The sequence below is a fragment of the Pinus tabuliformis genome, chromosome 7, assembly GCF_031772625.1.
Source record: "Pinus tabuliformis cultivar Carrire ecotype Pingquan chromosome 7, CPIR1, whole genome shotgun sequence".
NCBI lineage: Eukaryota > Viridiplantae > Streptophyta > Pinopsida > Pinales > Pinaceae > Pinus > Pinus tabuliformis.
The window spans coordinates 1,702,766,526-1,702,782,400 of record NC_142293.1 but is presented as its reverse complement, the minus strand read 5'-3'; positions in this window follow the sequence as shown (position 1 = coordinate 1,702,782,400).

Sequence of the window (15,875 nt, the reverse complement as noted above, 5' to 3'; positions counted from 1 at the left end):
TGCTTCAATGAATGAATTTTACATTCTTTGGTGTTCTGCTGTACTCCTCGAGCAGGTGGAGTGTAACATGGATAAAGCTCCATGACTGATTAATGCTTTCAACTGCTCTTTCCTTCACGGCTCTCTTTCCTTGATAAATGCAGTTGTGGTGGAGTAACTACACCGGGTACTGGTAGTTGATCGCCATTGTCCTTCGGGAGCATAGGACAGTCAAAGGAGTGTGGACTTCATGGCGGGTGGATAGAGCGAACGGAGGAATGAGGTGGGCCGTCGGATTGCACAGATCAACGACGGAGACAGCGCGACAGGGGCTATTGGGAAGGTGAGGCGAAAGAAAATCATGAGCCGTTGGATCTAGCGCATGGACAAAAGAGATCCATTGGCGGGAGGAATCGGGTAGAAACGGGAGGCGGACAATCGTGAGCCGTCGGATATTGAGTGGATAGATCTGACAATGATCGGGCGGATAAGCTACACGGGAGATAGCAAGCGGGGAAGGTATGAGTGGGCAGTAAGCGGTATTCCCCGCATCGCTTATGGAGGACGACGGTAAACATACACGGCTGCACAATCCCATTCATCGGTTGATGCGTGGCCGATGGGACAGGCGAAAAATTGCTTTCCCCGCGGGTTAACGTGCGGGCGTTTTGGAGGAGTGGGAGTTGCGACTATCGTCGGATCGCGCGGAAAACAATCGGATGGCAGGGAAATAAAAGAGGTTTAATGAGCGGGGAAAGCAGCGGAAACCGTCGGATTGTGATGAAATGATCGAACGGTGCAGGTTTAATCGCACGGGTTGCTGTAGGAAAAGGCGCGCAGTCATGCTACTATGGTTACATGATGGCTAAAACTTAGTGCTCGAGGGTCGGAGGAATCATGGAATTTCACAGAATTTCAGAGGTAAAATGGAGGTAGCGGCTTTGAAGATATAAGCGGGGGTGAAGGGGAATGGGCGAGATGGTTGCTACAAATCCATTTTTGGTCATAGACAACCCGATCATGCCTGCATTTGACCTTCAAATGTTGAAATAAATAGTAGAGCCAACATTGGCTCCTTTTGAGGATGAGATCCTCCCTATGAGGTCTCAAGAACCCGCAGACCATTGCCTTTCTGATGAAAACAAATTAGCAAAATTCTTAGTGTTCCATTGGGCATGGAGTCTGCCTGAACCTACACTAAGACTGATAAAATCAAATATCTACAATTTTAAGGCCCAAGGACTTTAAATCACATAAATTTTCAGAAAATTCCCATTAACTGGGCCATCAAAAACTACTTCTCCTCCCATACTTTTCAGTATGAAGGTGTTGTTCCCTTGAATCTGAGAAATGACGAAAGGCCCTGTCTAGAAAGCATAAAACTTCCCATGATTGCCTTTCTTTTCCTTTAGTGCATCCCACTTCAGAACCAAGTCTCCAACCTAAAAATTATCTGCTTTTGTCCCTTTGTCAAAAGCTTCCTTGATCTTTTTTTTGATGTGCTGCAGCTTTTTCAACCAGTTGTTCTCTAATCTGATGTACCTCTGCTAAATCAGTGATCCTTCGTGCCATGTCTTCTTCCTCATTCTGATCTTCTTGAAGGAATTTTGCCACAGGGAGAGTTAACTGAATTGGGAATACAACTTTAGTGCCATATACCAGCCTGAATGGAGAATTCCCTGTGGATCTCTTAATGGTCACTCTGTCAGCCCACAGTGCATAGTTGAGCTTGGAATCCCAATTATTTTTATTGTTCTCTAACAACTTTTTGATTATTCTTATCAGACTTTGGTTAGAGGATTCTGCTAGAACATTTCCTTGAGGGTAATATGAGGCGGAATGAACAAGTTTAATACCCATTGAATCACACATTTCCACCAATTCTTTTGCCCTGAAGGCTGCTGCATTATCTGTGACTAATTTATGTGGACAACCAAATCTGATAAAGATATTTTCAATTAAAAACTTCATGACCACCTTATGATCAACCTTCTTGGTAGGGGTTGCTTCAATCCTCTTAGTGAAATAATCAATGGCTACTAATATCCATCTGTGCTGGTCATTGGAATGTGGATTGATTTCTCTAATGAAATCCAAGCCCCACTGCTGAAAAGGTCCTTTTGCATGTATTGGTTTTAAGGGCAGGGACTTCAACTGTTGTTTTCCTTCAAATCTTTGGCACCTGTCACAAGATTTAACAAATGTAAATACATCAGAAAATAAGGTGTGCCAATAGTACCCATCTCCGAGGAACTTATGGGCAGTTGTTTTCCAATAATGGCGCCCTCCACCCATGCTGGAATGAAACTACTGCATAACCTCCATTGATTGTTCTTTGTCCAGACACCTCAAAAGCACTCCAGATGGATCCCTCCAGTAGAGCAGATTTTCATGGATACAATATTTTGCTGCCCTAAGTTTTATAGTTCTGGCTTGACTTGTGCTTAATCCTCGAGGGATTTCTAGACTCAGCAAGAATTTAATTATTTCAGAATACCAATCACAAGAAGCTAGATTTTCTGCCACGACCTGCTTTCTCTCTGGTTCAGCCACTTCCTCTTCTTCATCTGTCTGACCAATTTCTGCAATTGTGCATAGGAAATCAATATCCAATGATCTGCAATTTTCTTCAGCTAATAATCTGGCAAGACACTAACCTCTGACCAGGTTGGTGGGCTTTAATTCTATATTAAATTAAATCAACTTTGTAATCCATTTAGCCCTTCTTCCATCAGCATCAGCTTGTGTTAAGACATCTTTTATTGCAGCAGAGGGTACATATGCAATTATCTTGGAATGCATAATGTAAACTCTGAAAGCTTTCAAAGATTTGATAAGAGCATATGCTTGTTTCTCAATAATGTCATACCTCAGCTCGACATCCCTTAATGTCTTGCTAAAAAATGCCACTGGATGCTCTGAACCTTCCTCATCTGCTTGCAATAAAACTGCTGCAAGGGTGTCTTCAGAGGCAAATGAAAATATATGGAACTCCTTGCTGTAATCTGGACTGCTTAGAGTGGGAGATTCCATAATGGCTTTTTTAATAGACTCAAATGATTTTCTTGCTGCATCAGTCCACCTGATCTCTGACCCTTTCTTCAACATGGAGGTAATATGCTTCATCAACTCTGCAAAATTTGGCATGAACCTCCTCACAAAATTTATTTTTCCCAGAAAGGACTGGATATCTTTCTTTGATCTCAAGACAGACAGGGCTTGTATTGCTTTTACTCTTTCTAGGTCAATTCAGACACCTGTAGCAGAAACAACATGTCCTAACAGCTTGCCTTCTTCTAAAGCAAACTGTGACTTTTTAGGATTTACTGAAATCCCAAACCTTCTGCACTTCAGGAACACTTTCTTCAAATGTTGCAGATGATCTTGATGGCTGTTGGAGTATACTGTTATGTCATCAAGGTAGATAAGGAAAAATTTATCCTTCTCTCCCACAAATGCTATATCCATAGCTCTCTGAAAGGTAGCTCCAGCATTCATCAACCCAAAAGGAATCTTGACATACATAAAAGTGCCCCAAGGAGTGGTGAATGCAGTCTTCTCTTGGTCATCTTGATGTACAACAATCTGATTAAAGCCTGAAAATCCGTCCAGGAAAGACATTACTTTGGCTCCTGAGACCTTCTGCAGCAAATGCTCCATTTTGGTTAAAGGGTAGTTGTCTTTCTTAGAGTATTTATTTAATTTTCTGAAATCAACGCACAGTCTGATTTCTCCACTTTTCTTCCTCACTACCACGAAGCTGGCTACCCATTTTGAATATCTGAGAGGGACTATGATTTTGGCAGCCAACAACTTTTTAATTTCTTTTTCAATCAGAGAAAGAAGCATAGGATTTATTGGTCTCATCTTCTGTTTGAAAGGTCTGGTGTCTTTCTCCAGAGGGATTTTATGCTGAATAATCTTTTTATCATAGGTTTTCAGGTCACTATATTCCCAGGCAAACACATTAGCAAATTGCTTCATTAAATTGCAGTATTCAGAACATTGATCAATAGACAGGTGAGTGGAAAAATTTATGTATCTAGGCTGCTCTGGGCTCCCTATATCATGCTTAAAAACTGCAGATTGGTCTTCTTTCTGGGCAGCCTTGTAAGGCACATCATTTTGGTCAAACAGTCTCTCTAGAGGAATTAAACCCTTAGGAATATGATTGTTGGGAAGCTGGACAATGCTATCTTTTCCAATTTTGTTTCTAAGCTAGGATTAGGGGTTTTCTTCTAAGGCTTCATTTTCTTGGTCAATTTTCATTTTAGAGAATTCATCAATGACTTTAAGGAACCTATTTAATTCATCATCATTTTCAAAAACTTTCCAATGGTGGAAATTGTCAGGCGAGGAAGGTCTGTATTTCATTTGCACTTCATAAACTAGTCTGGGAGGCATGGGAGGGATAAACAGACTAGTAGACACAACAAGGGAATCAACAAGCTGATTTTTGGCTCTAGGGATATATGAAATACAGAAATTATCAAAAGAATCTTTGAGTCTCCATACCTCACCTCTGTATGCTTTCAGCCTTGGGTGCTTTGCTTGAAATGTTTTGTTTACTTGCTGAATGATCAAATCGACATCTCCAAACACCTTTATGTTCCTGATTCCTCTGTCTTTTGCTGCGTTAAGGCCCAATATCAGAGCCTCATATTCTGTTATATTTTTTGTGACTTGAAAAGCCATCTTAAAAGACAAAGGTGTGCTTTCTTGTTCTGGAGATATCAGAACCACCCCTGCTCCTGCAGTTTCCCTGGAACATGCTCCATCAAAGAACATCTCCCAAACCTGACTTCCTTGCTCTTTCTCAGCCTGATTCACTGGTTTCCTGATCTGCATTGAGGCCTTCTGAGATTCTTCTATTTGGAGGATACATGCTCCAAAATCAGTGTCCATAGCATATATGGGATGATTAGTAGGATTCTTCTCATCATTGATGATGTATGCCAACTGTGCTTCTCTGTACAATCTCCTGCTTTCTCCTCCAAAAATTGGGACAGTGGCATAAGATAGATCATTTTGTAATGTCCCACCTAGTCTCTTAATCCATCCTCTGGACAACAACATGCCAAACTTAGGAGGGACCTCTTCTACCACAATATCCATCATCATACTCTTCATGGGCAGCTGAGCTAAGGTAATGGCCAGGTCTTTGATTAATCCTAGGCATTTCACTTTCCTTGATTTTAAAGAGAATAAATCATGATATGGTCTAGTGATATTAAGGCCTAACTCTTCCATGACAACTTTAGGCATCAGATTGTGGCTGGCCCCTGTGTCTAGCAGGCAATTTTGGAGGATTTTGTCATGAATGGTCAAGGAGACCTAAAATGATGGAGAATTATTATCAGCAGGTTCAATCATAGGGCTAAGCACAATTGCAGGCTTGTCATCTTGCAAATTGACAGAGTCAGTGGAGGTCTGTGTGGTTTCCAGCTCAAGGGCCTCAAGGATAGGCTTTCTAAACACTTCACTCTTTACCAACTCTACTAAAGGCACAAATATTTTTAACTTCTGGACTTCTGACTCTAAGCTGAAAGAGGAAGGTAACTTATCAGAACCTCTTACCTCTTGAAATTGAGCTTTGAGGATGATTGGATCAGCTGCTGGTCTTCTCTGTCTGATATTTTGTGACTCTGTTTGCACAATAGCTCTTTGGGCAGGATTCTATTCGACATTTTTTGCATTTGACCTCAGATTGTATCTTTGTTGTTCACCAGTCTGTAAAATAGCTTCTCTGTCCCATTCCTGACTTTCTTGGTCCTGCAGCAATGATTCTTCATATGCAACCAATGTCAAAAAGGCAACACTACCTTTATCTTCCATACAATGAATTTCATCCTCATCTTCAATCTTCTCCTCCTCCATGACTACATTTTGAAAAGGAGCTTTAACCTTTTGATCCTCGTTAGCTTCTTTACCCCTCTGAATTATTTGTAACTGTTCATTTGCTCTTCTGAATGGATTGGGATTTCTTGGAGCAAATGTGTTCTGCTGCCTTGTCTTTCTTGAATTCTTCTCAACCTTCAGCTTAGATATCTCTGCAGTAAATGGCTTTATCATTCTAGTCATTTTATCTAATTTAGGCTCTGAAGATGAAGTAGAGGAAGAAGAAGCCTCACCTCTCTGCCTCCTTCTATCAGCATGACTCTTTAGCTTTTCTGCAGCCATAATATTGGATTCCACCTCTAGTGCTGCATCCTGCATGTCCGCTAGAGTGGCACATCTTCTTTCTCTCAATAATAGGCAGAAATCAGAGTCAAAAGCATCGGAATAAGTGAGTTTGGCAGAGGTGGGGGTAGGCTTTACCTTAGCTGGTATATTACTATACATACGATTGAATCTTTTATTAAAATCAGGCAATGATTCCCCATTTTCCCTCTTCAGGTTACCAAACTCAGTATGGTAATACAACAAATCCTTTTTATCTCCCTAGTGCTTCAAAAATGCATCATCTAAGGCTTCAATATCAGCAATATATCTAGGGGCTAGTTCTCTGAACCACTTTCTAGCCTCACCATCAAGGCTCTGTACAAAAACTCCCATCCACACATCATTTTCACTTATATCTAAGTTATTAGCATAACTATAAAAAGCCTCAAGGTGTTCTTCAACTGTTACTCCCTCTGTACCAGTGAAATTAGGCATATATTTCTGATATTCTCCAGCAGGTATGGCATTCAAAGGAACGAGCAAGACCAGAGGTCCATACCTGGCGGCTACAATTCTCTCTATCTTCGTAGGTGCTTGCTGTCATGCCATGACTAGGGTATGTGGAAGGACACTGGCAAATTGGGCAGTATGAAACAATGAAATGGATGTTATGGACTGTATGGGAAGCTTTGTTTGGACTGAGATTCAAAGGGGAACTAACTGAATAAGGAGCTCTATTAATCTCTGAAGGAAGTTTCTCACTAGCAACACTAGGCTCAATATCTTCAAATTGTATATTCTCAACTACAGCCTTATCTTTCAGAGATGCATGAGTTTTCTTAGGCTTACCTGATCCTGGTGCCCCTTTTTATGATGTTTTCTTCTGCTTAGCAATCTTCTCAGGGTCAGGCACTGGGTCAGTTGGTGATTTCTGAGGATTTCTCCGTGTATGCCTCACAAACTGAGCCAAAACTGCAATGTGGAGTCGCCAAAGGTTGGTCTCCCTCCAGTGGAGTCGCCAGATAGATGATTACAACCAGAATATGTGTCCAAACCTTGTCTATCATCAAAGCTTGGAATTGTGTCGTCCTCCCAGGGAAGCTGAGCTTCAATCTCCTTTCCCCGGCAACGGCACCAATTAATGTTATCACCCCAAGAAACTCTCCTAGGTTGTATCTCGGAGATGCTCGGGAACATTACAAACTCAACAAAATGTTGGAAATGGATGAATGGAAGGAATGATGCATATTCAAGCCAGATAACCACTTCTACTGTGCTTAACTCCAGACATGGGTGAACACCCCCAGACTACAAGGCTTTAGACCACCAATTACTCACAGTTTGAGGAATAAGTGAACATGGAGAATATTGACCACAACAGCAGATGCATAAGACCATGTGATGGCCGGCTGCAACCAGTAAAGAGGTCTGCAAATCTATTTCCTAATGCACAGACAGGATGACAACTCTCTGGCACTAAGTAAACAGAAACCTGCATAGCACATTCAATGATACATGCTAGATTCTAACACAGAGGTGGGATGACAACCCCTCTAATGCTAAACATCAAGAGCACATGAAAAATACATAACAAACATAGCCTAGAACAGAGTAGAAATGGAAAGTGAGCAATTAACAACAAAATAAGCTTGTATTAGTTGAAAATGAAGACCAGACATTGCAAGAATCACAGTAGTTACAATTTCCAGAAGTTGAACCTTACATCAAAACTACAACCATCAACCCTCATTACATCTTGTTTCTGGGTATATATATAGAGGTTGATTACAAAAATACTCTGCTGCTCTATGCGTGGAGGGGTCATAATGGACCACCAACCACATTAACTATCTAAAATGGGACTTTGCTACGATCTGTTGCTTCAATGAATGAATCTTACATTCTCTGGTGTTCTGCTGTACTCCTCGAGTAGGTGGAGTGTAATATGGATAAAGCTCCATGACTGATTAATGATTTCAACTGATCTTTCCTTCACGACTCTCTTTCCTTGATAAATGCAGTTGTGGTGGAGTAATTACACCGGGTACTAGTAGTTGATCGCCGTTGTCCTTTGGGAGCACAGGACAATCAAAGGAGTGTGGACTTCATGGCGGGTGGATAGAGTGAAAGGAGGAACGAGGTGGACTATCGGATTGCATAGATCAACGACGGAGACAGCGTGACAGGGGCTATCGGGAAGGTGAGGCGAAATAAAATCATGAGCCCTTGGATCCAGCGCATGGACGGCAGAGATCTATTGGCGGGAGGAATCCGGAAGAAACGGGAGGTGGAAAATCGTGAGCCATCAGATCTCGGGCGGACAGATCCGACGGTGATCGGGTAGATAAGTTTCACGGAAGATAGCGAGTAGGGAAGGTATGAGTGGGCGGTAAGCGGTATTCCACGCACTGCTTACGGACGACAGCAGTAAAAATACACGGCTGCACGATCCCATTCATCAGTTGACGCGTGGCCGATGTGACAGGCGGAAAACCGCTTTCCCTGTGGGTTAACGTGCGAGCATTTTGGAGGAGTTGGAGTTGCAACTGTCGTCGGATCACGCGACAAATAATCCGATGGCGGGGAAATAAATGGGTTTAATGAGCGGGGAAAGCAGCGGAGATCATCAGATCATGATGAAATGATCGAACGATGCGGGTTTAATCGCACGGGTTGCCGTAGGAAAAGGCGCGCGGTCATGCTACTATGGTTACATGATGGCTAAAAATTAGCGCTCGGGGGTCGGAAGAATCATGGAATTTCACAGAATTTCAGAGGTAAAATGGAGGTAGTGGCTTTGAAGATATAAGTGAGGGTGAAGGGGAATGGGCGGGATGGCTGTTGCAAATCCCTTTTTGGTCATTGAAAACCCGATCAGGCCTGCATTTGACCTTCAAATGTTGAAATAAATAGCAGAGCTAACAAGAACTTTCACCTGTGAACTCAGTGCTAGACAGTAATAAAACTCAGACATCTTATGATAGATCTATGTATATATAGAACAGTCTAAGACTTACTAACTCGGACATGTGGTGTTAAGAAGGTATGTTGGGTGCCTCTTTGAAGCTCAAACCAGTAAAATATTTAAAATAATAGTCACATGTTATGGTTTGGATCTGTGACTTGGCTTGAACTTGTGACCATGTTTATAAAACTCAATCTACACATCAAAGACTCGTGGAATCTTGGCACACACATAAGCCCAAAACTGTGACTTGATCGATGGAAGTCTAGTCCAATTATAGCTTGGACATGTAGTGACTTAAAACCTCTGGATAGTGAAGAACTCATGAAGAATTGAAGGCTTGAACAATGATGAGTTAGGAGACATGAAATGTTAAATAGTTTATGATTTTGAACAGTGAAGTGAAAAATTCTTGGACTGTGAAGCATTAGGAGTCTTGGAGCATTTTTTAGATAAGTGAAGCATTGGAAAGTGAAGAATATTCAATGAACAAATCAAAAGTTTGAGACATACTTATGGAGCAATTAAAGTAATTCACTTATTCATTTTATTAAAAAGGTTGAAGGGTTGGTGCCCTATGGTTTAGAGCCTCTAAAACAAGGTTAGAGCCTTGAGAAGGATAGAGTTGGAGCCTCATAAAATCCCAACTTGGAGCTTGGAAACAGGTTGGAGCCTGGTAGATTGAAGGGTTTGAGCCCTCAACTTCATTATACTCAAAATTTTGTAAAAATAGGATTGGTGTCCTCACGCGTTCCTAATAAAATTTTTATTATTTATTTTTCTGTTTATAATTGTGAAGAGTCTTAATTGGTAAACATAACAATTGAAAATAAATATTGATTCACCCCTCCTCTCAGTATTTCCAACAATTGGTATCAGAGCCAACTTCTTCATAATCAACCTAATAGCTAGAAGAAGGATTCTTAGTCACAATGGCTAGTAAGGATTAAGGAAAAATCCCTTAATTTAATGGAATAAAATTTTCCTTTTGGAAATGTCGGATAACATTTTATTTAATGTCTCTTAGACCAGAAGTATGGCAATCAGTTCAAAATGGGTATAAAGTTCCATCTTCTCCACCAACCAATCTGGATGGAAGAAAAATTTATATAGCAAATTCCAAAGCACTAACTTCCATAATAAATGGAATTTATGATTCAGAATTTGCAAAGGTTATGAATTGTGAATTTGCCAAGGAAATGTGGGACAAGCTTATTGGTATCTTTGATGGAGACTCCAAGGTCAAGAAGGAAAAACATCAAACTCATAGAAGAAACAATGTAAAATTTGAAACAAGAATTATAAACTCAAAACGGGAACTCTGGCAAAAAAACCCCGAAAAAACATCAAAAACAATGCTAAAAATGAAAAGTGTGTATACTGGAACTATGGTTTTTTTTAGGGTCAATTTTGAACATGTTTTAAAAATGGCAGTGAAAACGAAATTTTCGTGCAAAATACAGCTTGAAAACGAAAAAGTGATGATAGAACGATGATTTTTTTTTAGGGTCAATCTTCAAAAATTTTAAAAATTCTAGTAAAACCAAATTTTTATGTGCCAAACAAAGTTGTTTATGAGGAAAAAACACACTAATGTTTTTGGTAGAATATCATTTTTCTTTCCGAAGTATAAATTCAACATGTTCTCAACCATAACATGCTAGATACGAAATAAATTGACTTTTTTTCAACTATAAAATTAAAAAACCATGACATTATGAACAAATTACATCACTAAATGAATTCAAAAGTCATTATTTGTATATTGAATAAAACATACATTATATCTCTAATTTAATGTTGCATTGTAGATATTTTAAACAATAAAAATTATGATAATTAAGACATATAATCCAACAACATAAAAATGCCTCATAAATTCTCATTTAACACCATATGGAAATAAAATTTTTTATTTCAAGATACGATGCATACATCAGTTATATAAACTATTTTATTTCAAGATACGATGCATACATCAGTTATATAAACTATCTTAAACAATTATTCAAAATCACTCATATTTTCTTGCACACCATCAGAATTCACATCTTCAGATGAGTGACTGGATGCTGCCAAAGATGTTCCATATTCTTCTCTTTCATCAACTAGTGCCCCATCTGAGTCCACATGCATGCCCACCATTTCAGGTTTCAAAACTCTTCTAGATCTACGATTGGTTTCAGCAGAATCCCATCTCAACACTGTTCCTTCTGGTAACAACCTTTTGAGAATTTCTATCATCTTGAAGCGAAGAGTTCCTCTCTTTGTTAAATTGAAGTCATAAACAATAATGTCAACATCCTCCAATTTTAATATGTCTGAGCGGTGGCGATTTATATTTGTACCCTTTCTTTTTCTCTTTCCGCAATTTTTTTTGTCAACTACCATCTCTGGCTTATACACACCATTGAATGGGTGTGTATTTGTGGCATACCAATGTACTTCAACACTTGTAACATCCTCATTTTCTGTAAAGACCTTTATAACTTTAGTAACCCAGAATGGATAGCCATTGGAATCTCCATCTGCTAGCACTGCGATCATGCAACCCTCCTTAATACCCTGTACTGACCCCTGTAAAGGTCTTCCATGGCTTCACGTTATGCATGAGATCTTCTGGAACCAATATACATCTCTCTTTCCTCTGCCTGTGAAGAATTAATAATACCTTGAGATTGTTGATGCTCAATAATGTTTATTACCTCATGTTCATTCGACACATTTTATGGCCAAATAAATGAATTTTTCAAAGATATGTCTTCATTTGTTGTTGTTGAAATGATATCACTTTGATTATTGAAAAATGACTCCCACCAAACTGAATCAGCAATGTCAAAGTACTCATCTGTATATCTAATACATTTTTTAATTTCTTCTACGTAATAAGAATAATTTATATCTCTATTTTGCCTGCATGGATTATGAAGTTCACCAACTGATTGTAATAACAACATTTTTGATGCAAATATTGGATGATCTGGAATGGACTTCAAAAATTGCAAACCTGATGATGGTGCCCATTCTGCAGTAGTTGAATACTTGCCCCATATTAGTGTTTTCCCATCAATTTTTTTGATACGAAATTGATGTTGGAAGCTAATGTCATTAAGTTGTTCAATGCATTTCCCCTCACCATATGATCCCAGAATAAACCTTCACATGTCAACAGTTTCTTCCAACACATGAAAAGTAGGCTCTGGCATGTATGATTTCTTAATACATTCAATTAATGATGGCAAGCTCGCAACTTCCTTCCTCCTCAATGTGATTGAAAAACGACTGAACATCTGATCAATATGGTCATTAGTGTGTCCAACAAGAAGGAAACCAACCTTTACCTTTTGAAAAATTCTCAATTCAACAAGCATGTTTAGATATCCAAAAAAAACCTGATTTTTGTTTTCACGGCAAGTGTTGTCCAATTGTAGATACAAAACTTCAGGAAGATTACCAGACCAATGAGGAAGCACATCATGAATTATGGTTATGGTCATATTTGCATCATTATGAATATTTGGAGCTGTGAAGTACACCCTTGGCAACATTTTCCCACTGAAGACCATACAACTGACCAAGTGATACTGAATAAAATTTTCCTCTTGTAAATTTTTGGGTGTGTGAACAAAATGTGGTAAAAGTGTTTTCTTTTGGTCCATACCATCAATTATCAAACCCAAATATTTATTCGGATTATCATAACACTTCTTTCGATGCTTGTACAAGTTTTTCCTTTCGTTTGTTTGTTGTTCGCGATGCTTCTGAAGTTCTTTGACAATTGAATCTACACAACATAAAAGAAAGCCATTAAGAAATATTTTTCTTAGTTGATGACTATACAGTTTTAAAAGTTAAAGTTATGAATTCTTACCTCTTTCTGACCCTTCACATTTGTCCCTTTTTGATTTAAGAGAAGCACATGTACTGCAAATCCCCATCCCTGTCTTCTGAGGAATACAGACATTGTTGAATTCTTTCTTCCATACCTTCACAAAATACTGATATGTAATAAACTGGCCATGTCCCTTGGCACCTTCTGCATATTCTTTGTATCAATTGTAGATTTCTCGTCTTGAAAAATTATCTGGAATATGTATTGTCTCTCTATTTGGCATACACTCTCCATGCTTTGAAAAGAAATCTTTCATCCATGACAATTGCAGTGTTTGATAATCGCCCAAACTATCTTTTATGATGTACTTCTGAATAAAATGTGGGATCCTTTTCCAAATTTTCTTGAATTCTTGAGAGACGAAAATTCCCAATCGAATGAAACATTCTGAAAGCTTTTTTTATAGATTAATAAAGTCCTAATATGATAATCATAACCTGACAATGTAGATTGCATGCACCCAACTAAATATGAATTTTGCATGCTTTTATTCATTGACAAATATCTCTTCCTGCTCTCTAATGCAAAATTGAAATCCATATGTTTCAAGCAATCTTTTTGGCAACATTCACTTGAAATGAGAGCGCTGATAGAACTTCTTCTCGTCAGATATTCTGCTCTACCCCTTTTATAACTAGAACATTTTTCATTGATACGAAAAGGTCTGCTCCTACTCCTCGATACAATATTTCTTCGAAACATCTCCATCATTGGATCATCATTTGTATAAGGATTTTCATCATCATTAAGAGGAATGTTATCCACACTATGATCAACTGTGATTTTCAAATACTGACTTGGAGGATATTCTTCATCTTCCCCTTCTTCAGTGCTACTGTCATAGTCCTTAGAATTCGGACTGAATGGAAAATTTGACTCGATGTTTAATGGATATTCTTCCTCATGTGCATTTTCAGTGCTACTCTCATAGTCCATAGAATTAGGACTATGTCAAAAATGTGACTGTTTACTTATTGAAGATGCTACATTCTGTCCTTTGTCATTGCTACGTTTATACTCATTATAATTAGGACTAAGTGCATCATCCTGTCCTTCATCATTGCTGCTCTCATTGTCCTAAGAATTAGGATTAAGAGGACACTATGACACTCCATTCTTTTGAAATTCATCATCACTCTCTTCATCACTGTTGCTCTCACAGTCCTTAGAATTAAGACTAAGTGGACACCGTGACGCTCCAATCTTTTGAAATTCATCATCCCGCTCTTCATCATTGCTGCTCTTATAGTCCTTAGAATTAGGACTAAGTGGACACCATGACACTCCATACCTTTGAAATTCATCATCATGCTCTTCATCACTACTGCTCTCATAGTCCTTAGAATTAGGAATAAGTGGAAACTTTGACACTCCATTCTTTTGAAATTCGTTATCACGCTCTTCATCACTGCTGCTTTCATAGTCCTTAGAATTAGGACTAAGTGGACACCGTGAAACTCCATTCTTTTGAAATTTGTCATCATGCTCTTCAACACTACTGCTCTCATAGTCCTCATAATTAGGACTAAGTGGACACCATGACACTCCATTCTTTTGAACTTCACCATCATGCTCTTCATCATTGTTGCTATCATAGTCCCTAGAATTAGGACTAAGTGGACACCGTGACACTCCATTCTGTTGAAATTTGTCATCAAGCTCATCATCACTGCTGCTTTCATAGTCCTTAGAATTAGGACTAAGTGGAATCTGTGACTCTTTATTTATTTGAAATTCTCCATCCCCTCTTTCATCAGTGCTACTCTCATAGTCCTTACGATCATGACTAAGTGGAAGAATTGACTTTCTACTCATAGTGGAAGAATTCCCGCTATATTCATCAATATGAATAGAGTTGTTACATGATGAAGATGTTGATGTTGTATAAATCAAAACTATCAGGACAATCCATCCCTTTCAAATAGAAGATGTTGAATGATACAAATGGAGAGTCTCCTAAAGATATTATATAGCTTAGAGAATGAAATTTTCCCTCCAAAAATTTTCCCTCCAAAAAGTTTCGCGAAAATATTTCCCTCCAAAAAGTTTGTTAGATTTATTTCCCTTCATTATTTTATTCTACAATTTATTGAAAAATGTAAACTAAATTTTTTTATGAAATAAATCATTAAAGTTAAAATTGTAAACTACAACTTCTACATTAATTATTTTAATAGTTAAAGTATATAATATTTACTAAACAATTGAATGTTTTTTTTTTTTAATTTTTATAATACATTCTAAAACAAATTAATCCCACATTCACCCCGCTGTAAAACAATTCCATAATATTCGCTTTATCATATTTTCCTTCGTTGCCATAAAAAAATTAACATGTTAAATTTTTTTAAAACAAATTATCCCACATTAACCGTACGGTAAAACATCTCCGTAATTTCACCTATATACTAAATTCCATTATCACTATTACTCACATCACATCAAGGTTTTCTGAAGTTCGTTGAAAGACTTGCGAATTTGTGGAGCAGCTACATTGCTATCAACAACATATTCAACGAAGAATTCTCGCAATTGAAAGTTTAGTTAAATTTTTTTCTTGAAAATTTTCATATTAAATTAGTTTAAAGAAGTAGATTTTTTTTTAAATACTTTTTGTGAGTCAAATTAACCAATACGTTCGTCATGAGCATGGTGGGCCTGACAAAACTCACAATGGCAGCCCACCCTGCGGCACCATGGTGGCTCACCCGCCTGCTCGGTGGTTTGTTGGGCGATTCAGGGAATCGGCCAAAAGCCACCTTGGGCGAGTGAGTGGGCCGCCGGGATGGCGCAGGGTGGGTGCCACAGCCCCACCCTACACCACCCTGGAGGCCTGCTTACCGGGGTGGCTGGGGGTGGGCGCCACAGCCCCACCCT